This window comes from Lissotriton vulgaris, chromosome 2_1, assembly GCF_964263255.1.
Source record: "Lissotriton vulgaris chromosome 2_1, aLisVul1.2, whole genome shotgun sequence".
Taxonomy (NCBI): domain Eukaryota; kingdom Metazoa; phylum Chordata; class Amphibia; order Caudata; family Salamandridae; genus Lissotriton; species Lissotriton vulgaris.
Window position 1 is genome coordinate 1,851,195,421 of NC_141687.1, and position 26,684 is coordinate 1,851,222,104.

The window sequence follows — 26,684 nt, forward strand, 5'->3', positions numbered from 1 at the left end:
GGATAAAAATGGGAGAAGAACTAGCAGTTCAAGTACTTCGTGGCTATATTCCTATCGGCGTATTAGCATTTCCTTAAAATATAATAACGCAAACAAATATCTGAAGAAATACAACTAAAAATTCAAGATACCGGGGCCCAGCCCGGCCTACCTCGGCCACAGAGGGCCCGCCCTTTGCCCGGGCTTAGCCCGGCGTCACCCGCGCGCGTCCCGCGATGCGCGTTACCTCAGCGCAATTTGTTCCAGCTGAGGGGGGCGTGGCAGGGAGGTTCTCAGAGCCCAACTGGCTTCTGGGCGTTGGTGTTCACTTGCCTCCAAAGCGGCCAACAAGCCCTCCACAGCGAGTGTTTCCCGCGAAGCGGGAAACGCGAGAGATGAGTCACAAGCGCTGGCAGATAGCGCTATGAATGTTGGTAGAGCACTGGCGCTTCCAAATAGCGCTACACGATTCACAGGAGCCTTGCAGGTTCTGGCCACACAGTGAAGCAAAGAAGTTTCCCAAAGCTAGGCAGCCGACTTCTTCCGCACACAAGATAGAGACTTCCAATCTTCAGCGCTGCCTCAGCGCAATTTGTTCCAGCTGAGGGGGGCGTGGCAGGGAGGTTCTCAGAGCCCAACTGGCTTCTGGGCGTTGGTGTTCACTTGCCTCCAAAGCGGCCAACAAGCCCTCCACAGCGAGTGTTTCCCGCGAAGCGGGAAACGCGAGAGGTGAGTCACAAGCGCTGGCAGATAGCGCTATGAATGTTGGTAGAGCGCTGGCGCTTCCAAATAGCGCTACACGATTCACAGGAGCCTTGCAGGTTCTGGCCACACAGTGAAGCAAAGAAGTTTCCCAAAGCTAGGCAGCCGACTTCTTCCGCACACAGGATAGAGACTTCCCTGACAGTATTGTCCTTTTTGAGCCCCTACAGCCCCGAGGAAGTCTTCAGCCTGTAACAGTGCATTCTAATTGCCTTACGGATAAAGAGTGGAAGGCATATCAATGGCGGTCTTGGTGTGGTTAGCAGATGTCCAAATACAACACGTATTACACCTCTCCAGTTGCCCCCATTCATCATTCCCATCTCTCCTTTGTTCTTCCACACCTCTTGAACCAATGTTTCTCTTTCCGGTCACCTCAGCACCCACTCCAGTACTCCCTCTATTCCCCTATCGCTGCTCTCCCTTACCCATGTTGCATGAAATTCTCTTTTTACCTCACAGATCACCTCTCAGCTATCTTCTTTGACCCTTTAATAGTAGCTCTCCTCTCTGCCTTTACCTTTCTATCACACTCACCGGTGAACTTGCGTTTCTTCATTTTCTTCACCACTTCACATTTCTTCTTATCCCTGACCTCCTAAATCAAATTCTCTGACTCCCTTGCTGTCCTCCTCACCTCTCTTGTCTGTCTTCTCTCATCCCGTCTTCTCTCGCCCACATCTTTCCTCACCTCTCACATCCTCCCTGCTCACTCTTCCACATCTCTCACCTTGCCTCTACTCCCTTCCCGTACATCATCCACCTCTTCTCTCCAGTTCCCTCTCACACCCTCATCCTGCCTCTCACCTCTCTCCTTGCCTTCCAATCGGCCTTGCATACCCCATCTCACATCTGTCAGTTTAAGTATGTTTGCCCTGTCTTCTAATACCTAGTAATCACACACAGATAGTGCCTTGTCTGTCCAGGCTCTTCCCCTTCATCCCTTCAGTGGTATGCCCCCTCCAACCCCCCACCAAGGGGCCCCACCAAGCACACTACTCTTTTGTCAGCTGATTGGCAGTGCCACAACCGCACTGGCCCAACCCTGCCTCGAGAAGAAAGTAAACGGCACACCCCTATCCCCCTGAGAGCTTGGGTCGAATGCAAACAACATGTTGGTTGGATTCTCTTTATTTCATGTGTTGAATACTCAATGAAAATAACAACACATAATTGAGTTTTGTTAAGAATGGCTAGTTTTGTCTTTAAAAAAAACTTTTTGTTTGAAACAATTGTTTCTTCTGGTGGTGCAGGTGGTAATGTGACTGCCTCCCTATGGGACTTTAAAGCACAGATGGAACTGTCAAATGTAAAAGAATGGTAAGACAACTTTGCATTAAAAGTCGAATAACAGATATCAGTAATAAAAATCATGCTATTTACCAAATCTAACTGGCTTAGTAGATTCCGCAAGGACAGTGCACAGCAGGGTTTTAAGATGTGTATGCACAAGTCAGGAAGAACTGAGCTGATTGGAGTAATTGATAACAGTAAGTGCCGTGCATGCACACTCACGGGGAAGCAAGCATACAGAGAAGTGTGAGCTACACAGGGATTTCCATTTGCACATAAGTACATTTACCTCTGGGATCTGGTCCCTGGGTTTTGTTAAGAATGACTAGTTTTGTCTTTAAAAACACCTATTTTAGTTTTAAAAGTTGTTCCTTACATTGGGGCAGGTGGGAGTGTGACTGTCTCCCCCCACCCCGAGCCTGGGATAGCCTATGTGGGCTTTCCACAAGCCATCCGAACAAAAGGAGGTCGAAGAACGGCAAAAGCTAACAGGGAGGGCAGAGCAGAGGAATCACAAAGGCAGCAGTGAGGAAAGAGCAGGCGTAAAAATAAAGGAGTATTTAAGATTCCAGTTCCAGGCAGAAGTGCGACCAGGAATGCGGGACCCCCTTTTTATGACTCCACTGCCCCCCTAGGGGTTGTGCCCCACAGATTGAAGACCCCTGGTCTAGAAGAATCAGAAGACAAGACTCCCCTAAATCGAGTATGCACAGCACGTCATCAATCACTTGCAGCAGGGCTATTTCAGTGCTGCAGTTTTGAATGAAACCAGACTGAAAGTTGTCAAGAAGATCATTGACCTTAATATGATGGGAAAGTTGTTTCGCTACACGTTTCTGTGATTTTCGAAAGAAAAGGGAGGTTAGTGATGGGGTGGAAGTTGTTGAGGTTGTTCGCATCAGCGGTGGGTTTTTTAAGAAGAGGGGTAACCTGTCCTGTTTTAAAGGTAATAGGAAGGGAGCCTTGACTGAGGGATAGGTTAACCAGACCGGTCCAATCGGAAAGAGTATGGGTGTAGAAGTCAATATCAATGTCAATAGGGATGGGGTCAAGAGAATGGTTGGAGGGCTTTGTTTCGAGGATGCATTTGAGGAGGGCATCTTCAAAGATGGCATCAAAGTTCTGCCAAATGACTAAGGATTGGCGCTCCTTTAGGGGGGTAGGATGAATGACGTGATCCCCCAATGATTTCACTTTTTAATGAAAGAATATAGCGAATTCCGCTGCTTTCTTTGGAGAATCCTTCGGCTTGAGGGTTGGGGGAGAGCAGTTAGGATTTTTGACGAGATCGAAAAGTTTTCTGGGTATGTTTTTGGCTGAGTCGAGGAGGATTTTGAAGTGTGATGCTTTTTCAAGGAAGAAGTGTTTGTGGTCCTTGGATCTTGCTGAACGTAGCGTAGCAAGATTAGTGGTGGATGGAGCTTGTCTGCATTGTTTCTCCAGGATTCTCAGGACTGAGAGGCATTGGGAGGCGAGATCATTGACGTCCAAGTTAGAGTCTAGCCTTGGAAGTAATATCATAGCAGAAACACAGAGTATCGAGGTCAATGTTTTTTTTTTAAAAACAGATTTTTATTGACAGATCACATAGACAGCCGCGGAGCTCTGTACCCCAGAGGTATCTGTATCAATACACATATAAAATAACGCAATCCATCATTACTTTTGTAGTCAGAACAATGGGATCAATGCAGTTAACAAGTCCCCCCACCCTTCCCCCCGAGCCCCCCCACCAGCCCCAATCCCATCCCACCCGGATCCCTCCCCCCCTGCACGGCATTTGATCGATCCAGCCACTCACGCACACACAGCCTACAGCAGAGTTCACTCATACTTCCAATTCCGGATCTTGCTCCATCGGGGGCTCTAGCCAGAGACCCCTGTAGTCAGCCCACCTTTTCCAAATCTTGTAATGTTTACTGGGGCAACCACGGGCAAGAAAGATAGGCCTCTCCATCCCCATACAGAAATCCAGGCCTCTCTTCCAAGCGATAAGTGACGGGGCTTGCGGGTCCCTCCAGGCTCTGGCTATGTCTTGCTTGGCAATCGTAAGTCCCAATAATAACAAATGTCTCTTGTACAGGTTGCCTCCCACTCCCTCTAGCACATGCAACAGGCTTGAGGTCAATGTTTTTGGTATTATGGAACCAGGTAGTAGTCCTTTTAGGTTGTCCAAGAGTTATAGAGTGCGATGGTTGAAGAGAGAAGGGGGAAGAGAAAGTGGTCAGACCAGTTTACATGAATAGGCATAGCAATAGTAAGCATGCCTGCTTACTATGCATATTGCTAAACCCTGCAACTTTTCTTTTCTGCTCACTAACATTTCCCCAGCCCTACCGGTGTTGCCAGGTGTCAGGAAGATGCAGGATCCTCCTCCCCTGACACCTTTATACACTCCCAGCTCCCACGTCTTCCCCAATTCTATTTTAATCCCTCCCCACCTTGTCCTTCCAGCCATTGCGCGAAGTGCCCCGGGGGAAGTCTGTGACCTTAACTTCCCCCGGGGGCCGTCATTGGCACCTCCATAAAGCGATTCTATGGCCCTGCCACTAAACCCCTTCTCCCACCACCTGCCACTGAAGCCTTTGATCCAATCCCGCCCCTCCCGCTACACTTCGGAATCCGGTATACCGGAACCCTTTTGTTGTGTCTTTCACACTAATGTTTTTGCTTCTATCTTTGATCCCGACTTTACACCTTGATGATTCCAGGAGCTCTCCGAACCCTCCCTACCTGCACGTTGCTTAGACCCCCGCCCCCACCAGGAAAAATTCTCTGTGATTTATTTATTTATGCGTTTTTATATAGCGCGGACTTTACCCGAAGGTGTCAGAGCGCTTCACAATAGGAACAGAACTGATACAAGAGAACATTACAAGTGAACAAAATACAAAAGCAAGCGTTACATTACATGAGGCAAAAGTGACAATTGTGAGCAAACAAAATACAAGAGGTAGCAAACGGTGCATTACAGGAGGAAAAAGTGACGTGTGCAGGTTACAAAAGCCTACAAAGTACAAATAGAGGTATAATACTGCAATAAATGGAGGCCACTCAAACACAAGAACAAACGTTACGTAGGCAATGGTGGCACTTGTGCAAGTATCGAAAGCAAACAAAATGTAAGAGGTAGCAAACAGTGTGTTACAAAAGAAAAGTGACGTGTGCATGTCAGAGTACCAAACACAGGTAAAAGGGTAATACTGCAATAAATGACGCTGTGCGCAGTACACTTGAGGAGTTAGGGGCCTCCTCCAGGCTTCTAGTGTGGGGTTTCCTGTGTCTTTTGATGGGGTCAGTTCGGGAATAGGGTGCTATTCAAGTTCCCGAAGTGATATTATACCGCGCATGCGCGACATTCAGTGTGAGGCTCCACTCCTTCCAGCAAGGACCCGTGCCTTCTCTTTCCTGCTAGCAGCTAGAACAATCCCAGGACACACTGCGCCATTCCCACGCCAAGCATTGCAGTACGCGCATGCGCAAGGTAGTGTCTATCTTGTAGTTGTGAACTGCTTCCGGGGTCTTTGGGTGGATACCAGTCTTCTACGGGCCTGGTTTTAGAGTGGTCGCTCAAGCAAGCACGGATCTGAGCCGCGTGCCTGAACAAACTTTTCCTGTGGCAATAAAGGTCCTTCATTTTGCGTCGTTTTTCAGTAAGTAGAAATATTTGTTCCAAATGAGCGTGGACGTGTCCGTTAAGTTTAAATTATACGTATTATACGTTATTGTACAGCAGAACTGAGTAGAATTTTGCTGTTACAAGAGATATGATGTTTATGATTTTGCTTAAAATATCCCTCCAATCCAAGTCAAGAGGCACAGCATACTTGCCGTATTCACCACACTGTTTTAGAAGGGTTGTGTGAAGTGAAAGATTAAATTCACGATTCTAACTTTCGCTCTAGAATATTTGGAGAAAGCATACCCCCCCACCCCCCACATACATACTACATGCCAACATTTTAGAAGGGGAAGGTGGGAGATAATCTGGAGAAAATTTTTCTTACACTAACGTAAAGGCAGTTTCCGGCAGGGAACGGCCACAATAAAGTCATTTGGGTTTCAGAAATCGTGAGTCTCCAGCCTGTATTGGGCATGTATGCACATATTCCAGGTGGTAGCTTGTTTTTTTGATGTGCAGATTTATATAGCGGGAACTCTACCCTAAGGTATTGGAGCGTTTTACACAACCCTAGTTATGTATCCCAAGGACCCATTCTTTTTTTGGTAGGCGAAAAGTGCTGCCTCGAATGCAAGACAAACTAGGAATACCATCCGTAGAAGGAAAAAAACATTTTTGTAAGGATGAATAAACGTTATCTATATTCAAAACTCGGTAACCAGCTTATTCCTTATTTTCTCATAATATAACTTGGCTTTTTAAGATAGAATTGAAGGGTGACGTGGACTGTTACTGGACTCGTCAGACCCCGTGGGATGATTGCCAAGGTACTGCAGGAGATCCTTTGTGGACATTTTGGAATAGTTTCATTTTAAGCAAGGTTACCTTGCTACACTGAGCTGTATGTAATTAGCTGAAGCCCAGAACTGAATACTTTTATCTTCCTGTCATGGAGAGGTGTAATGATGGACAAGATTTGTTTGTAGTAGTTTAAGGTCCGGTTAGGAAAGCTCCAGTAAAATACATTTTTACAATTAGGGTATGTGCTGCGTTTTAAAAAACAATCAGCCCTGTAACGGTGGCCGGAACTAGAAGCATAAAGCATTATTTAGACCGTGGTACTCAAGGTGCAGACCACCAGCGGTCCGTGGATCTTGCAGGTAATGTCTTTTTAAATTTTTTTTTTTATCGAGGTTCAGTAAACATTAGAGGGGGCCACTGGACCATGCGAGATAGCAGCTTAACTAGGTGTGCTCCAGCGGCCCTCTTTTGTGTTAGCTGACCGCCTCTGTGACGTCACGCATGGCAGTGGCGGAAAGCAAGAGGCCAAAAGTCTTCTGTTGCGGTTTCACAGCAGACTTTTATGGGGCCTTTTGGAAAGCTTCCTTTTTTGCTGATTCATCTCTGCTCGTAGCTCCGACTCTGTCTGCAGCTTGCTCTCCCTCGCCATTATCAGTGGCGTCACTAGGGCTGGTGTCACCCGGTGCGGGTAACTCATGGTGTCACCCCCTCACAACTTACCGGATGGACCATGTCCCCTCTGCCTGCACCATGTCCCCTCTGCCTGCACCATCTCCCCTCCACCTGCACCATCTCACCCTCTGCCTGCACCATCTCACCCTCTGCCTGCACCATCTCACCCTCTGCCTGCTTCCAATTGAAACACATTACAAAGGGGGGTAGAACCCATGCAATCGCGGGGACCTGGGCGTTATGTGGTAAATGTATAGAGGGGTCCCCGTGAGGAGGAATTATTTATAAACAAACAAAAACAAATAAAAAAATTGAAGAGACTAAGATGGTATTCAAAAAGGAAAAAATTTTGTCATTTATTCAACAACACATGATAACGATTTTTAAAGCATTGTTGCAATCATTAGAAGAGAAACGAGAAATCGGAAAGTGAAATGGCCCCAAAAAGGGAAGAGGGAAGGGGGTGTGCTCAAAGGCTGTGTGAAAGATTTTAAAGATAGTACACAGACTTAAACATAATGTACATAAATCCAAGAATCAACAAGGAATTAGGAATTATTCCAAAAAACCAAAACGGCCTACATCAATTAAGGCAAGCATTGGGCAGGTATTTCAAATAAGGACATTCCACGGTCACATGTATAGTTCAATCGAATACAGGAGATGTGCCGGATGTCCCAAAGTAAAGAGGCGTCGACGTTGGATTTATGTACATTATGTTTAAGTCTGTGTACTATCTTTAAAATCTTTCACACAGCCTTTGAGCACACCCCCTTCCCTCTTCCCTTTTTGGGGCCATTTCACTTTCCGATTTCTCGTTTCTCTTCTAATGATTGCAACAATGCTCCAATTGAAACACGTCAGTCTTTTGAATAAACTTTTGAATAAACTACTACGGCAACTATATCTCACAATGCAAGCTTTCCTCTGTGTGTGACCACGATGCTCTCGCTCTATCTATCCCACTCCTCTCTCTCTCTTTTTATCCTTCTCCTCTCTCTCTCACACGCTCTCTATCCGTCTTCTGTCTTTATCCCTGCCCCTCGCTCTCTCCCTCTCTTTATCGCTCTTTCTTTATTCCTCTCCTCTCTTTATCCTTCTCCTCTTTTTATTCCTCTTCCCTCTCGCACACTCTCTCTCGCTATCCCTCGCCTCTCTATCCTTTTATCCCTCTCCTCTCTCACGCGCTCACTCTCTAGACCTCTGCTCTGTCTTTATTCCCCTCTCCCCTCGCATGATCTCTCTTTCCCTCTCCTCTCTATCCTTTCATCCCTCTCCAATCCTTTTATCCCTCTCCTGTCTCTTTTTATCCCTCTCCTCTGTCTCTTTTTATCCCTCTCCTCTCTCTCAAGCGCTCGCTCTCTATCCCTCTCCTGTCATTATCCCTCTCTCGCATGCTCACTCTCTCTATCCCTCTCCTCTCTATCCTTTTATCCCTCTCCTGTCTCTTTTTATCCCTCTCCCCCTCTCGCACGCTCTCTCTCTATCCCTCTCCTCTCTATCCTTTTATGCCTCTCCTCTCTATCCTTTTATCCCTCTCCTGTCTCTTTTTATCCCTCTCCCCCTCTCGCACGCTCTCTCTATCCCTCTCCTCTCTATCCTTTTATGCCTCTCCTCTCTATCCTTTTATCCCTCTCCTGTCTCTTTTTATCCCTCTCGCACACTCTCTCTCTATCCCTCTCCTCTCTATCCTTTTATCCCCCTCCTCTCGCTGTCTAGTTTTATCCCTCTCCTCTCTCACACTCACTCTCTAGCCCTCTCCTGTCTTTATCCATCCCCCCTCTTGCACACACTCTCTACCCTTTTATCCCTCTCCTGTCTCTTTTTATCCCTCTCCCCCTCTCGCACACTCTCTCTCTATCCCTCTCCTCTCTATCCTTTTATCCCCCTCCTCTCGCTGTCTAGTTTTATCCCTCTCCTCTCTCACACTCACTCTCTAGCCCTCTCCTGTCTTTATCCATCCCCCCTCTTGCACACACTCTCTACCCTTTTATCCCTCTCCTGTCTCTTTTTATCCCTCTCCCCCTCTCGCACACTCTCTCTCTATCCCTCTCCTCTCTATCCTTTTATCCCCCTCCTCTCGCTGTCTAGTTTTATCCCTCTCCTCTCTCACACTCACTCTCTAGCCCTCTCCTGTCTTTATCCATCCCCCCTCTTGCACACTCTCTCTATCCTTTTATCCCTCTCCTGTCTTTTTTTATCCCTCTCCTGTCTCTGCCTCTTTTTATCCCTCTCCTCTCTCATGCGCTCTCTCTAGCCCTCTCATCTCTCTCTCACCAGGTTGCACTGTTTGTTTTGATCTGAAAACGTTAATTTGGATTCATTTTACAAATTGCAAATACAGATGAAGCGCCATTTTCACACAGTTGTGAAAAATGTCACCTTGCCTTTAAATATCCGTTATGAAAAATGAAAATGTTTTGGCAAACAGGGCTACGCACCTGCTCTTACTCAGCCTTAGCTTGCGCAGGTTAAGTTCAACTGTTCCAAAAATCCCAGCAACCCTCTGTACTCCCTGCTTCTCTTGGGCCTACCTTCCTTCCACAGAGGCACCTGCTCCGGTCTGTTTTTTACTGGTCACGACCGCACTTTTAATTGTTGTGCATGACTGACATTAGTGGTCCTGCTGCTCTTTGATTCTCTGAGGGTGTTGTCTTGACTTTACTCCATTTTTTTAAGGCTTGAGTCTGCATACCAAGACCGAAAAGGGGCCCATTAGTACTGCAGAGACCTGTCCAGCTGCGATGAGCAGCAGCCTCACTCTGCCTGTACTCCCGTCAGACACAGGCTCCAGCACCATCCCTCGACCGGCCCTCCGGGTCAGAAATCATTATTTACTGGCAGGGGACAGAACATAGATGATATAATTTGAGCCCCACTGTAACAGACTGAAGGTGCGCTCTGACTAGTGCTGCCTGTGCCAGCCAGCCGAGCACGTGATTCCGGTGCACCTGCCGCCCGCTGCCTCTACCTCTCAGTTGGAACGGACCCCCCCAGTGGGTACTACTGACGATGTGCAGTTGTTCTCGTCTCTGCACTCACTCAATTCAGTGCCAGCTTGTGTGTACGCCACGCCGCGCGCATCCGCATCGCACCACCAGTGACGATCATTCACATACATGATCTCTGGTCAGGTGAGGTGCAGTGCACAGTGCGTGGCGCAGGGTGGTGTGCGCTTCAACAGCTAGTGGCCAGGCTAACTAACTAGATTGGTGTCACCCCCAGATGGGGTGACACCCGGTGCGGTCCGCACCCCCCTAGTGACGCCACTGGCCATTATGACTGCTGCTTCCCTCCTCGCAGAACTGCTTGATGGTCCATTCAAGGTAGGTTCGTTGAGTGCTTTCTGCTTGTTAGGTCTTGTGACCTACAATGCGCGCAAGCGCATTGAGGGAGCGAGAATTCATGTAGCCAAAATCATCGTCAAACCAAGGGCTTTCTGCTGCGGTTTTCTTGAAGTTCACATGAGCAAACAAGCACGTGCATTCACGGCCAGCCCAGCACATCAAAGGGCTTTTCCTCCCCTAATTATTCATGGCCGGCCGCAGGCCGGCCGTACTTTCAGTTTCCCAAAGGGCTTCTCCTCCCCTAATTATTCATGGCCGGCCGCACATTTTGTTTAATTCAGATATCTGTTGCTTCAACCCGACTTTCAGTTTCCCAGCCGCTCGCAGCCCATCACATCAGAGTTCTCTACGTTTTTAATAACTTAAGTTGCTACCACTAGTGATATTGAAGACAGCATCTTTCTTCCTTTCGTCTGACATTATGCTTATCAGTCTCACCATTTCAAAGTCCACAAACCGCACGCAGCTCTGCCAATGCACCTCGGAACTAGCCCAGCTGTGCCAGTGCTGACACCCACACCCATCTCTGCCCGTGCACCACAATCTGCAGCGCCCCTGCTGTTTTAGCACGGACTTCCAAGCACAGCTCTTCCAGGTTACATCAGCACTGCCCTGCAGCATCGCCTGCTATTTCAGTAGCAGAAATGTCTTGGCCCATTAAATGCACCTCTCTCCTGTCCTGCAGCGTCCCTGCTATGCCAGCACGGAGGTCTAAGCACAGGTCTCCCAGTGGCACCTCTGATGCTTCTTGCAGTAGGCCCCACTGCTCAAATGCGCAGACCCGCGCGCAGCTCTGCCAGTGCACTTCACTCCTGCCCTGCAGCATCCCTTTTGTGCCGGCACTAAGCTCTAAGCGCAGCTCTCCTCGTGGCACCTCTGATGCTTCTTGCCAGAGCACTTCAGTTCGTGCCCAGCCCCCCTCCCAGCGCTCCCTTGTTTAAACTTGTTTTACTAGTATCACCCTCATTGCTCATTTACTTAGTTCCATATATAATAACTAATGGTTCATATTAGCAACACGCCAGAGATTTTTTTAAAACAAGTTTGACATTCTGTTAATACGAAATCTTTATATCTTACACTTGATTTCATCATTTATGATTACACGTGCGTGTAGCACGATTGCTTTGGCAGCGAGTCTGTGACGTAGAGACTTATGGTTTTCGTTCCGGTCATATAGCTTGACTTACAAATGATTGCAGTATCTGGTTTTTAACAATTATTGTTGGGTTTTGTAAATATAGAATCTGCACATGCTATTAGTTGATGATCTCTATATGGAACATACCAAGCAGAAACTTTGGCAGTGACGTTTGAGAAAATGGCCCAGCACCCCAGAGATATGTTTAAAACATGTGTTGACACTTTACCAATACGGAAGCCTTATAGTTGATTTCTTAGCTCTTGATTACACGTGCGTGTAGCACGATTGCTTTTGCAGCGTGCCTTAGAGCAAGAGTCTTGTGGTGTTCGCGCCGGGTATAAGCCTGATTCACGGATGATTCCAGTATTTGTTATTAATTACTTTCGGGTATTGCAAATACAGAATTTGTATGTGCTACCAGCTTATTTTCTCCATATGCAATATAGGAGGCATATAATTTTGGCAGTATGGCTAAAAACTCGCTCTCTAATACATAAATATGTGCTCACTCTTTATCATGGAAAGTTGAAGGGTACACAGGTGTGTTGACTTTTCTAATTAGACAGGGTATTTAAACGGACACTTCTCCCAACACTGTCTCTTCCGTTCTGGACCAGGATACACCAGGGAACATTTAAACAGAGGAGGTGAGCTCGCCGTAGCTGACGCCTGAGACTTTGTCGTTTTGTCCGTGGGGTGTACCTTGGGAATAGATTGCTGTTAGTCTAGCGACAGGTTTCTCTCACGGGGAGGCTGTTTGTTCAGAATTTGTCATTAGTTTATCGATGTTCACCACCTCAGCAGCACCACCACCACCTCAGCAGCACCACCACCACCACCTCAGCAGCACCACCACCACCTCAGCAGCACCACCACCACCTCAGCAGCACCACCACAGCATCACTCGGCAGCACAACCACAGCATCACTCGGCAGCGCAACTCAGCACCACCACAGAAGCACCACTCAGCAGCACCACAGCACCACTCAGCAGCACCACAGCACCACTCAGCAGCACCACAGCACCACTCAGCAGCTGTACGATAGGTTGAAGCTTGCCTGGAACTGCACGATTACACCTCAGCAGCACCACCACCTCAGCAGCAGCACCACCACCTCAGCAGCACCACCACCACCTCAGCAGCACCACCACCACCTCAGCAGCACCACCACCACCTCAGCAGCACCACCACCACCTCAGCAGCACCACCACCACCTCAGCAGCACCACCACCACCTCAGCAGCAGCACCACCACCTCAGCAGCAGCACCACCACCTCAGCAGCACCACCACCACCTCAGCAGCACCACCACCACCACCTCAGCAGCACCACCACCACCACCTCAGCAGCACCACCACAGCATCACTCGGCAGCGCAACCACAGCATCACTCGGCAGCGCAACCACAGCATCACTCGGCAGCGCAACTCAGCACCACCACAGAAGCACCACTCAGCAGCACCACAGCACCACTCGGCAGCACCACTCAGCAGCACCACAGCACCACTCGGCAGCTGTACGATAGGTTGAAGCTTGCCTGGAACTGCACGATTACACTCTGCTTCCTAGCTTTAATGCAGTCTGTTTTATAAGGGAAAGAAACCATTGACCTTGGGCTGAACAGAAATGGGATCTTTGTAAAAAGACTCGGTGCTGTGTCTGGTGTTAGCGTTTAGACCATTCACAGGTGAATGCTCCTAAGTTACTCTGAAATGTTGCCTCCGCTGTCCCTCCTAGCAAAAATCTGATCTGCCATTAAGACAAGTTTTGGTATAGGTTTCACAAGACGAACAAGGTGGAGTACCACAGTTTAGTACTTGTCATTGAAGATCACGGCTGATTGTTGTAAGAGGAATGCTCTCAGTGGGCCCCTTGAGAGGGGTATTCCAGTTGGATGCTTCCAGAGGGGTTCTTGAGTACTTCGAGGTTGTGGAATGGTGGAATCAACACCAGGATTCTTTGTTTATTCAGTCTTCGGTGCTTAGCTTTGCAAGTCTCATTTGCTAATCTCGTTTTTCACCTCTCTCATCACTCTTCGTACAGACTGGTCACGCTGAAAATATGCGGCTATTTCATCCACCACAGGTTTCGGTGTGCTATCACTTGAGAATGTGGTGGTTTTAGAATGGGAGGATAAGGTGCAAAAAGAACAAGAGCATAATTTCATTGCACTGAGGTTGCGCCTTGCGACCTCATACACGTGCTTTTATGTAGGGCGGGATCATTGACTCGGCTGACCTTATTAACTGGTTGGAGCTCGCTTGTGAGTAAGGGATTCCCTGGAGTGCTAATAATCATAGTGCTGCAGCAAAGGCCTTGCCACGAGGGTCCATCACTGTTGGACAGGCCACATGACGGGCCGCTCTCCCCCGGCTCGACCAGGCCCGAGCCAGTCACGCAAGCACCACACACCACCATTGCACGTCCTACGTCCCCTCAGGGACACCTGCCCTCGAGCATGATAACCTCGTGGGTCCGATCCACTGCCGACCCATGCGCCCAGCCGGGGCCGCCATCTTGGACACTTCGCCACGAGGCAGCCTGGCCCCCGATCGACCTCAACCCTGGGCCTAGCCCGGCCTCAGACATTCCGGCACCACCCTCCACCCAGGAGGTGAGCGAGCTACTTGGCCAGTCAATGGGAGGAAGAGGTGTCGATGGTTCTCCCCCGGCCAGTGCCGCTCGCCCATCGCCTCCCCGGGCGCTGGCTCCACCCCCCTGCTGGGTGTCTGGACTCCCTCATCCCGGACCTCCCGACCTCCAAGTGCGAGGGTCCGGACATCAAAGCACGCCAGCCCTATAACTGGGGCAGCTCCAGAGCAGGAAGGCAGTTGTATCTTGGAGTCGAGAGACGAAAGAAGAACTCATCCTGGACGGACTACTGGCGCTGCCGTAGCTCTGTCCTGTGCACCATCATCCTGCCTGTTGGCGCTGCCACAGCCGTCGTAACCTTCATCCTTCATCGTCGTCCGGATCTGCTGGCGAGGCCGCGGACCGTTGTAACCGTCATCTGCATCGGGACCTGCTTGGCTTCTCCACGGCCCGTCGACCATCCTTCATCCATCTCGGGACCTGCTTGGCTCCTCCACGGCCCGATCAGCAAACCCGCCGAGCTCGAGGATTGAGAGCTATTGAACTCATTGGTAACTAAGACTGTCCCGCTACCCTTTTCCTCAACCAGAGATCAGAACCGAGGGGACCCCTGAGTCCAGACCTCCTTGTATCATATTGACGTAACCTAAGAATTGCATATAAAGTCTCGTTAACCTTCAATCTTGTGTGGTGTCCGTCTGTGGGGGGGAAGTTACTTATCTGTACAGTCGTTGGAGACGGCTCTCCCTGGAGACCTCTCCCCGTAACCTCGGCCGACCCTCCCGGTCCGTCTAACATTGGTGGCCAGCGGCGCGATCCGAATCACCGCATAACGTACAGAGAGTAGCTCACCCCACAACGAACAACAATGTCGACTAAAGAGAGCGGAGCAACTGAGAAGTTCCAAATGGAAAAACTAGAGGAATACAGCCATCGTGAACTAAAGCAGTTCTGCATCGAACTAGGTATCGCTACCACCGGACTAAGCACCAAGGACGATTTTAAGCATGCCCTAGAATCTTGGGCAGAAACCGGGGATGTCGAAACCCCTGAGCAAAGCACCGCGAAAAAGACCAACACGGCCCCTGAAGAGCAAAGAACGGGTCTCTCGCAAGACGAGATCCAAGAAAGAGAAAAAGCCCGACTACACGAACTCGAAATGGCCCGACTCAAGATGGACGTAGAACTCAAATTGGCCGAGCAAAAAATAAACTTAGAGCACCTTCGCCTCCGAGAAGAAAGAGAGGAGAAACAGAGGCAAAGGGAGCTCGAGGAAAAAAGACTAACGTACGAGCACGAGCGGAACCTAGCCGAGATCAACCTGCGCAAACAGAATAAAGAATTAGGGGTGCCCGACAGACCGTCCACCCCAGGGACCACGGACAAAAAAGTGCACATCCCCAAGGATGTGGTCCGAGAATATTTTCGAGAAGACGACATCCAGCAATGGTTTAAGGCATATGAAATCGCGATGACTGCGCACCGGATCGATAGAGCCGACTGGGGAGCCGGCCTATGGGGCAAATTCCTCAATGAGGGCCGCGATACTCTGTTACAGCTCCCAGACCACCAGATGACCTCCTACGACCATATGAAAGCGGCCCTCCTCACTCGCTATGGCCTCACGCCCGAGATGTACCGTCAGAGGTTCCGAGACTGCACACGCATTCCAGGTACAACTTGGGTGGACTATGTAACGTACTTTAGCCGAGCCTTCGAAGGCTGGATCAGAGGGAACAACGTCACGACCTACGAGCAGTTGTTCAATCTGATGGTATGGGAGCATCTGTCCAACAATTGCTTCATTGAACTACGCCAACACCTCCTCGACAGCAAGCTAACCGATCCCCGGCAGCTCGCAGCTGAAGCTGACCGGTGGGAGATCACCCGAGTGGGCCGGAATGGGTCCTACGAGCAGAACAGGAACAACAATGGTCACTACCGACCCAGAGGAGGAGGAGGGGGCCAAGGACGAGGAAGAGACAATACTCCGGCCGCCCCCGCTACCAGCACCACCCCCCCGGCCAACCGGGGCAGCACCCCGGCGCGACCGGGATACAGAGCCAATGTTACATGTCACCGATGCCAACGAGTCGGCCACTATGCAAACGACCCAAGCTGCCCGCAGTATCAGAGTCCAAGACCCCGCCAGGTGGCCGCCGCGGCACTAGGGGAAGAACAGATCTCCGAGGAACAAGAAACAGGCGAGCAAGAGTATCAAGAGTGGGAGCCAGCCGCCATGACTCTCGCGTGCTTAGGGGGAAGAGACATGGTCCCGCGGGTCCCCCTACCCGCTAACACCCAGAAGTACAGCCAATGGGTGAGCATCAATGGACAGCGGGCCGAAGCCCTTCGAGACACCGGGGCTAGTGTGACAGCCGTCCGCTGCCACCTGGTGACCCCAGAACAATATCTACCGAACATTCTCTGCCCTGTGCGATCAGCCGACAACTCGGAGAGTCTGTGTCGGATGGCCTGCGTCCCCTTTGAGTGGGGAGGGGTCTCCGGCATGTTGAAAGTAACGGTCCGAGACGACGCCCCCGTGGACTGCCTCCTCGGAAATGACCTGGAAAGCTCCCCGTGGGCAGCCGTGGAGCGAAAAGAACACTTGGGGATGTTGGGCGTCCCAGACTGGGCGTGTGTCACCACCCGGTCCATGGCCGCCCGTGCCAACCATCACCCGGAAGAACCAGAATGGCCGGCGCCTCCGCCTCCGGTCGCCCCCGCCGAGACCCCCGACCAGGACATCCCCCTCGAACCTGCTCAACCTTCCGACCTTGCTAATCTTGACCAGTGGGCTCAAGAAGGGGGACCCACACAAGAACAATTTCGTCAGGAGCAGAAGACCTGTCCCTCCCTTGAGGGACTCCGACAACAAGCGCTCGCCCAAAGCGCAGGGGATACCTCCGGAACTCATTGGGTCTACTGGGACAATGACCTATTGTACAGCGAGCAACGAATCGCCGAGCTGGGGGCCAACCGAGTACTAGTGGTGCCCCTCCGCTTCAGAGACTTCCTGCTAAATCTGGCCCACGATGTCCCCCTGGCAGGGCACCTGGGACAAGATAAAACCTACAGCCGCCTAGTGACCCACTTCTTCTGGCCAAAAATGAGAAACGATGTGCACCAGCATTGCCGATCTTGCCCCACGTGCCAAGCTAGTGGGAAGAGCGGCCGCAAGTTAAAGGCCCCCCTGCAACCCTTTCCCGTAGTCACGACCCCATTTGAGAGGGTCGGAATAGACATTGTGGGACCCCTAGACCCGCGTACAAGACAAGGCCATCGTTTCATCCTAGTACTAGTGGACCACGCCACCCGCTACCCTGAGGCTATTCCTCTCCGGACCGTGACAGCCCCAGTGGTCGGCAGGGCCCTGATGGGGATCTTCTCCCGTGTGGGGTTCCCCCGAGAAGTCGTCAGTGACAGAGGCACGAACTTTATTTCCAAATATATGAAGTCCCTCTGGCAACAGTGTGGGGTCACCTACCGCTTCACGACCCCCTATCACCCCCAAGGAAACGGACTTGTTGAGCGGTTCAATCGCACACTAAAAGGGATGATCGGGGGATTGGAAGAACCCCTCCGTCGCCAGTGGGACGTGCTGCTGCCGTGCCTCCTCTTCGCCTACCGGGAGGTCCCACAGAAGTCCCTAGGCTTCAGCCCATTCGAGCTGCTCTATGGGCACCCAGTACGGGGACCACTCAGCCTGATCAAAGAAGGCTGGGAGATGCCTCCGGCCAAGAGTCCTCCAGATGTCTTCCGGTACCTCCTCACCCTCCGCAACCAGTCCCAGCGGTTCAGAGACCTAGCAAAAGCCAACCTAGAGGCCAGTCAAGAGGACATGAAGAAATGGTATGACCAGAACGCCTCATCTATTGAATTCGAGCCGGGGCAACAGGTCTGGGTAATGTCCCCCACAGAACCGTGCGCTCTCCAAGACAAATGGACGGGACCCTTCAAGGTAATCGAGCGCAAGGGTCCTGCCACCTATCTGATCGATATGGAGTCCGCCCGGAATCCGCTCCGAGTCCTCCACACCAACAGACTGAAACCCCACTTTGCACGAACAGAACTCAGCCTCTTGATGGCCACAGACAACGGGGTTGAGGACGACTCCGAGCCTCTCCCTGACCTCTTGCGGACCCAGGAGCAAGACGGCTCCGTGGATGGGGTCCGACTCTCGGAGACCCTCACCCAGGAACAACGCCAAGAGTGCCAAGCCCTCCTATCACGATTTGCCAGCCTGTTCTCCCTCACCCCAGGTGTCACTTCCTGGTGTGTGCACGATGTGGACACCGGAGACAGCCCTCCTATCCGCCACCGGGCCTACCGCGTACCTGATCGGGTACGGGCCTGCATCCAGGCGGAAGTAGCCAAGATGCTCACGCTCGGGGTCATCGAGCCCTCCGACAGTCCATGGGCCAGCCCGGTCGTACTGGTCCCCAAAGCAGCCGCCCCCGGAACCACACCCGAACTCCGGTTCTGTGTCGACTACCGGGGCCTGAATGAAGTCACCAGAACGGACGCACACCCCATCCCCCGGGCAGATGAACTGGTCGACCGAATGGGCGCTGCCCGCTACCTCAGCATCTTCGACCTAACGGCGGGCTATTGGCAGATCGGCCTCACACCCCGAGCACAAGAACGTTCTGCCTTCTCCACCCCCGATGGCCACTATCATTTCACGGTCATGCCCTTCGGCATGAAAAATGCCCCAGCGACGTTCCAACGGCTCGTCAATCAGGTCCTGGCGGGGCTCGAAGAGTTCAGCGCCGCCTACCTGGACGACATCGCTGTGTACAGCCACCATTGGACCGAGCACCTCCACCACCTCCAAGCAGTGTTGCAAGCCCTTCAGCGAGCTGGCCTCACGATCAAGGCCAGCAAATGTCAAATTGGACAAGGGTCGGTGACCTACCTCGGACACCAGGTGGGAAGCGGTCTAGTGGCCCCTCTACAACTGAAAATTGCCGCCATCCAGAACTGGCAACCCCCTATCACTCAAACTGAGATACGAGCCTTCCTGGGCCTCACGGGCTACTACCGAAGGTTCGTGAAAGACTATGGTACCATCGTGGGGCCTCTCACCGAACTCACGTCAAAAAATCAGCCCAAGAAGGTGAACTGGACCCCAGAGTGTCAAGCGGCATTCGAACAGCTAAAGGCCGCCATGTGTTCCGCTCCTGTGCTCCAGGCCCCAGACTACAGCCGAGAGTTCGTCGTCCAGACGGACGCCTCCGACCAGGGCATTGGGGCGGTCCTGTCCCAGGTGAACACCGAAGGCCTTGATCAACCGGTGGCCTTCATCAGCCGGAGACTCCTGCCACGGGAACAACGCTGGAGCACCATAGAGAGGGAAGCCTTCGCTGTGGTATGGGCCCTCAAGAAGCTCCGACCCTACCTTTTTGGCACCCACTTTCGGGTGCAGACTGACCACCGACCCCTGCAGTGGTTGATGCATATGCGGGGGGAAAACCCAAAGCTGCTACGCTGGTCCATCTCCTTGCAAGGTATGGACTTTACCGTTGAACACCGGCCTGGGTCCGACCACGCCAACGCGGATGGCCTGTCCCGGTTTTTCCGCCTCGACGAAGAGAGTCCCCAAGAGGATGGGTAACTCTCCCCGCCTTCAGCTGGGGGGGACGCATGTTGGACAGGCCACATGACGGGCCGCTCTCCCCCGGCTCGACCAGGCCCGAGCCAGTCACGCAAGCACCACACACCACCATTGCACGTCCTACGTCCCCTCAGGGACACCTGCCCTCGAGCATGATAACCTCGTGGGTCCGATCCACTGCCGACCCATGCGCCCAGCCGGGGCCGCCATCTTGGACACTTCGCCACGAGGCAGCCTGGCCCCCGATCGACCTCAACCCTGGGCCTAGCCCGGCCTCAGACATTCCGGCACCACCCTCCACCCAGGAGGTGAGCGAGCTACTTGGCCAGTCAATGGGAGGAAGAGGTGTCGATGGTTCTCCCCCGGCCAGTGCCGCTCGCCCATCGCCTCCCCGGGCGCTGGCTCCACCCCCCTGCTGGGTGTCTGGACTCCCTCATCCCGGACCTCCCGACCTCCAAGTGCGAGGGTCCGGACATCAAAGCACGCCAGCCCTATAACTGGGGCAGCTCCAGAGCAGGAAGGCAGTTGTATCTTGGAGTCGAGAGACGAAAGAAGAACTCATCCTGGACGGACTACTGGCGCTGCCGTAGCTCTGTCCTGTGCACCATCATCCTGCCTGTTGGCGCTGCCACAGCCGTCGTAACCTTCATCCTTCATCGTCGTCCGGATCTGCTGGCGAGGCCGCGGACCGTTGTAACCGTCATCTGCATCGGGACCTGCTTGGCTTCTCCACGGCCCGTCGACCATCCTTCATCCATCTCGGGACCTGCTTGGCTCCTCCACGGCCCGATCAGCAAACCCGCCGAGCTCGAGGATTGAGAGCTATTGAACTCATTGGTAACTAAGACTGTCCCGCTACCCTTTTCCTCAACCAGAGATCAGAACCGAGGGGACCCCTGAGTCCAGACCTCCTTGTATCATATTGACGTAACCTAAGAATTGCATATAAAGTCTCGTTAACCTTCAATCTTGTGTGGTGTCCGTCTGTGGGGGGGAAGTTACTTATCTGTACAGTCGTTGGAGACGGCTCTCCCTGGAGACCTCTCCCCGTAACCTCGGCCGACCCTCCCGGTCCGTCTAACAATCACTAATTAACTCAAGTAAAGGGCAGTTTAAGATGGTTTGTCAAGTGAGATGTCTTAGGGGGGTTAGTTCTAGGTTTGATGGAGGCGGGGGCCTGTTTAATTTCGCAGAAGTGTAGCCCAGGGTCACTGCACCAGATGAGGATTATGGCCACATATTTTAAGGGAGCCCCTTTCTTTATTGAAGCATGCCTTCTTCTATTGTACATGGGTTCCCAAGTTTAAGTCGCAGACTAAAAATATTTTGGGGAGGTTCAGAAAGTTGACCTAGGAATCCATTCCGCCCATTGCTTACTATGGGCTTTGTGGTTTGTAACTCACATTTTCTGGATTTCTATTTGCTGGCTTTATTTACATTAGGCTGTCCAGCTTGAGTTCCCATTGCACAATCCTTAACCCTTGTTTATTGTATTATTTCACAAACTCGCTTTCTGTAAACAGGCCTGTAAATCTTGTTCAAACTTGTAGAGTTTGCTGGGCATTCAAAGACAGAGGTCAGATGTAAAGCTGTGTCCCTCAAGGGAGCTTGGTGTTTACCTTTCAGCTGACTTCAAGTTGAGAGAATTCAGGTGACAATCCATCCTGCTGAGTAGCCATGTGAAAGGATAGGTGGCATGATGTTATTTTTTCTAGCACACAACAAAAATGAACTGTGCTGGTACATCAGAATGAGAAAAGTAGAAATGAGGCATATTTTATTTGCGGTGGAAGTAAATATTTTAATAGGAGCAAAACACATCAATATACTAGGTGATGACATTTAACTATGTGTCTGTAAATGTTATGGCCATTTCAATTGGAAATGTGTTGTTTGTAATGGCAGTGCGCTATCACACCATGCATACTCCACAATACACCACTCCACTTTACACTACTCCACTCCATTTAAACTACTCCACTCTACACAGTCTACACCACTTCACTCTACAGCCCCCTGCTCCACTCTATGCCCTTCCACTTTATGCCATGCCGCTCCACTCAACGACACTCCATTGTAAGACACTATACAATACATCTCGCCACTGCACTCCACACCCATCCACTCCACTTTACCGCCCCTCCACTCTACGCCCCTCCACTCCTCTACTCTACCCCAATCCACTGCAATATACCCCACTCAATTTCACTAAAGTCTACCTCAATCCACTCCCCTCCTTTCTACCCCATTCCACCGAATCTATCCCACTCCACTTCCCCCAATTTACCCCATTCCACTCCAATCTACCCCTGTCAACTCTATCCCAATCCACTCCACTTTTCCACACTCCAATTTACCCCACTCCTTCCTAATCTGCCTCAACCCACTCTACTCCATCCCACTCCAATATACCCACGTCACTCCAGTCTATCCCACTCCAATCTATCCCATTCCAAGCTACGTCATTCTACCCCACTCCATTCCAGTTTACCCTACTCTAATCCACCCAATCTATTCCACTCCAACTTCACCCTAAACTACCCCTTCCACTTCAATCTACTCCACTCCAATTTCCATTCCAATCTATTCCAGTTCAATCTATCCCTCTTCAATCGACCCCAATCTACCTCACTCCACTCCATCCCTACCTACCCCACTCCAGTCTACAATCAATGTGTGTGTGGCGCTCTGTGTGTGTGTGTGTGTGGCGCTCTGTGTGTGTGTGTGTGGCGCTCTGTGTGTGTGTGTGGCGCTCTGTGTGTGTGTGTGTGTGGCGCTCTGTGTGTGTGTGTGTGTGGCGCTCTGTGTGTGTGTGTGTGTGGCGCTCTGTGTGTGTGGCGCTCTGTGTGTGTGGCGCTCTGTGTGTGTGTGTGTGTGGCGCTCTGTGTGTGTGTGTGTGTGGCGCTCTGTGTGTGTGTGTGTGTGTGTGGCGCTCTGTGTGTGTGTGTGTGTGTGTGGCGCTCTGTGTGTGTGTGTGTGGCGCTCTGTGTGTGTGTGTGTGGCGCTGTGTGTGTGTGTGGCGCTCTGTGTGTGTGTGTGTGTGTGGCGCTGTGTGTGTGTGTGTGGCGCTGTGTGTGTGTGTGTGGCGCTGTGTGTGTGTGTGTGGCGCTGTGTGTGTGTGTGTGGCGCTGTGTGTGTGTGTGGCGCTGTGTGTGTGTGTGGCGCTGTGTGTGTGTGTGTGTGGCGCTGTGTGTGTGTGTGTGTGGCGCTCTGTGTGTGTGTGGCGCTCTGTGTGTGTGTGGCGCTCTGTGTGTGTGTGTGGCGCTCTGTGTGTGTGTGGCGCTCTGTGTGTGTGTGGCGCTCTGTGTGTGTGTGGCGCTCTGTGTGTGGCGCTCTGTGTGTGTGTGGCGCTCTGTGTGTGTGTGGCGCTCTGTGTGTGTGGCGCTCTGTGTGTGTGTGGCGCTCTGTGTGTGTGTGTGTGTGTGTGGAGCTCTGTGTGTGTGTGTGTGTGTGTGGAGCTCTGTGTGTGTGTGTGTGTGTGGAGCTCTGTGTGGGCGTGTGTGTGGCGCTCTGTGTGGGTGTGTGTGTGGCGCTCTGTGTGGGTGTGTGTGTGTGGCGCTCTGTGTGGGTGTGTGTGTGTGGCGCTCTGTGTGGGTGTGTGTGTGTGGCGCTCTGTGTGGGTGTGGCGCTCTGTGTGGGTGTGGCGCTCTGTGTGTGTGTGGCGCTCTGTGTGTGTGTGGCGCTCTGTGTGGGTGTGTGTGTGGCGCTCTGTGTGGGTGTGTGTGTGGCGCTCTGTGTGGGTGTGTGTGTGTGGCGCTCTGTGTGGGTGTGTGTGTGTGGCGCTCTGTGTGGGTGTGTGTGGCGCTCTGTGTGTGTGTGTGTGGCGCTCTGTGTGTGTGTGTGTGGCGCTCTGTGTGTGTGTGTGGCGCTCTGTGTGTGTGTGTGGCGCTCTGTGTGTGTGTGTGTGTGTGTGTGGCGCTCTGTGTGTGTGTGTGTGTGGCGCTGTGTGTGTGTGTGTGTGTGTGGCGCTGTGTGTGTGTGTGTGTGTGTGGCGCTCTGTGTGGGTGTGTGTGTGGCGCTCTGTGTGGGTGTGTGTGTGGCGCTCTGTGTGGGTGTGTGTGTGTGGCGCTCTGTGTGGGTGTGTGTGTGTGGCGCTCTGTGTGTGTGTGTGGCGCTCTGTGTGTGTGTGTGTGGCGCTCTGTGTGTGTGTGTGGCGCTCTGTGTGTGTGTGTGGCGCTCTGTGTGTGTGTGTGGCGCTCTGTGTGTGTGTGTGTGTGGCGCTCTGTGTGTGTGTGTGGCGCTCTGTGTGTGTGTGTGTGGCGCTCTGTGTGTGTGTGTGTGGCGCTCTGTGTGTGTGTGTGTGGCGCTCTGTGTGTGTGTGTGGCGCTCTGTGTGTGTGTGTGGCGCTCTGTGTGTGTGTGTGGCGCTCTGTGTGTGTGTGTGGCGCTCTGTGTGTGTGGCGCTCTGTGTGTGTGTGGCGCTCTGTGTGTGTGTGGCGCTCTGTGTGTGTGTGGCGCTCTGTGTGTGTGTGTGGCGCTCTGTGTGTGTGTGGCGCTCTGTGTGTGTGTGGCGCTCTGTGTGTGTGTGGCGCTCTGTGTGTGTGTGGCGCTCTGTGTGTGTGTGTGGCGCTCTGTGTGTGTGTGTGTGTGGCGCTCTGTGTGTGTGTGTGTGGCGCTCTGTGTGTGTGTGTGTGTGGCGCTCTGTGTGTGTGTGTGTGTGGCGCTCTGTGTGTGTGTGTGGCGCTCTGTGTGTGTGTGTGGCGCTGTGTGTGTGTGTGTGTGTGTGGCGCTGTGTGTGTGTGTGGCGCTGTGTGTGTGTGTGTGTGTGGCGCTGTGTGTGTGTGTGTGTGTGGCGCTGTGTGTGTGTGGCGCTGTGTGTGTGTGGCGCTGTGTGTGTGTGTGTGGCGCTCTGTGTGTGTGTGTGTGGCGCTCTGTGTGTGTGTGTGTGGCGCTCTGTGTGTGTGTGTGTGGCGCTCTGTGTGTGTGTGTGGCGCTCTGTGTGTGTGTGTGGCGCTCTGTGTGTGTGTGTGGCGCTCTGTGTGTGTGTGTGGCGCTCTGTGTGTGTGGCGCTCTGTGTGTGGCGCTCTGTGTGTGTGTGTGTGTGGCGCTCTGTGTGTGTGTGTGTGTGTGGCGCTCTGTGTGTGTGTGTGTGTGTGGCGCTCTGTGTGTGTGTGTGTGTGTGGCGCTCTGTGTGTGTGTGTGTGTGTGGCGCTCTGTGTGTGTGTGTGTGTGTGGCGCTCTGTGTGTGTGTGTGTGTGTGTGTGGCGCTCTGTGTGTGTGTGTGTGTGTGTGTGTGTGTGTGGCGCTCTGTGTGTGTGTGTGTGGCGCTCTGTGTGTGTGTGTGTGGCGCTCTGTGTGTGTGTGTGTGTGGCGCTCTGTGTGTGTGTGTGTGTGGCGCTCTGTGTGTGTGTGTGGCGCTCTGTGTGTGTGTGTGTGTGTGGCGCTCTGTGTGTGTGTGTGTGTGGCGCTCTGTGTGTGTGTGTGTGGCGCTCTGTGTGTGTGTGTGTGTGGCGCTCTGTGTGTGTGTGTGTGTGTGTGTGGCGCTCTGTGTGTGTGTGTGTGTGTGTGTGTGTGTGTGTGTGTGTGTGTGTGTGGCGCTCTGTGTGTGTGTGTGTGTGTGTGTGTGTGTGTGTGTGTGTGTGTGTGTGGCGCTCTGTGTGTGTGTGTGTGTGTGTGGCGCTCTGTGTGTGTGTGTGTGTGTGTGGCGCTGTGTGTGTGTGTGTGGCGCTGTGTGTGTGTGTGTGTGTGTGTGGCGCTGTGTGTGTGTGGCGGTGTGTGTGTGTGTGGCGGTGTGTGTGTGTGTGGCGCTCTGTGTGTGTGTGTGGCGCTCTGTGTGTGTGTGTGGCGCTCTGTGTGTGTGTGTGGCGCTCTGTGTGTGTGTGTGGCGCACTCTGTGTGTGTGTGTGTGTGTGTGTGTGGCGCACTCTGTGTGTGTGTGTGTGTGTGGCACTCTGTGTGTGTGTGTGTGTGTGTGTGTGTGGCTCTGTGTCCGCAAATACTCTCTACTACTCTCTAATGCTCACCTATTGCCAATGTAAATGACAATACCATTTATTTATGTTTAAAAAAAAATGAAAACAAATTTCATGAGCAATGCCAATAGCTCTACCTTCAATAATGCAGAGACCATTGCATTGTAAATGCTTGTTTTTTTTTTACCACCGGCACCTCCAATGACGCTTCGAGCAAATTCAATTCTGTTGGCCAATACTATTACCTAGTAGTATGCAATCTAGACTACCAAATGTGAAGCTTCACAAGTTTTTTTCAGCATCTTTGTTTGTTATACACAATTTAAGGTTAAAGAAAATAGAGGAGAGAGCACACTCAGGAACAGTTTCACAAATAATTTGCGCTTTTACGTTCAATATACATTCAACGTTTTTACAAGTCTAAACTTTTCATAAAACATGGTTTTCCTCTTTTAAAAATAGTTACTAAAACATCCTCATAAAGCTGTCTAATTGTCATATTATGACTTTACCAGAAATATAAAGGGGCTTGCAGCCACGCGCTGCTTTCCGTAGGTTGTATTTACAGTTACTCTCATTTTCATTATTATTTCATGGCTTGCATTCTCCATTTTGTGGCTCGTCCTCCCCTGGAGCATTCCTAATTTACTTGTCATTTCATTGCTTTATTTTAGGGAACTGCTTTTTTCACGTCTTGAGCTCATATATTCTCAAGCTGTCCCCATACTGTTCTTCTCATTCCTTCTCTGCGCTCGATGTTGCTCCGTCTCACCCTTCTACCCTTTCCTCCTCTGTGATGCAGTTAAAAAAAAAAAATGTACATGTATTCTCATGCTGGATTTTCAATCTTGCGGATTTCACCTTCACATTTTTTGCAGTAATTTTGTGCTATGTTTAATGTTTAATTACCTAAACCCTCGTTTTACTAAACGCCTATTGCACTTT

At 51.6% G+C, this 26,684-nt stretch overlaps 1 protein-coding gene across 1 annotated transcript in view; it reads left to right on the forward strand.

Annotated features, from left to right (window-relative positions):
- Nucleotides 1–5,388: 5,388 nt before the first annotated feature.
- LOC147733405 (zinc finger MYM-type protein 1-like) overlaps nucleotides 5,389–26,684 on the forward strand; it is a 48,889-nt gene continuing 27,593 nt past the window's right edge. The window contains exon 1 of the mRNA XM_086958025.1: nucleotides 5,389–5,687. The gene's annotated coding sequence lies outside the window, so the exon portion shown is untranslated. The remainder of the gene's footprint in view (nucleotides 5,688–26,684) is intronic.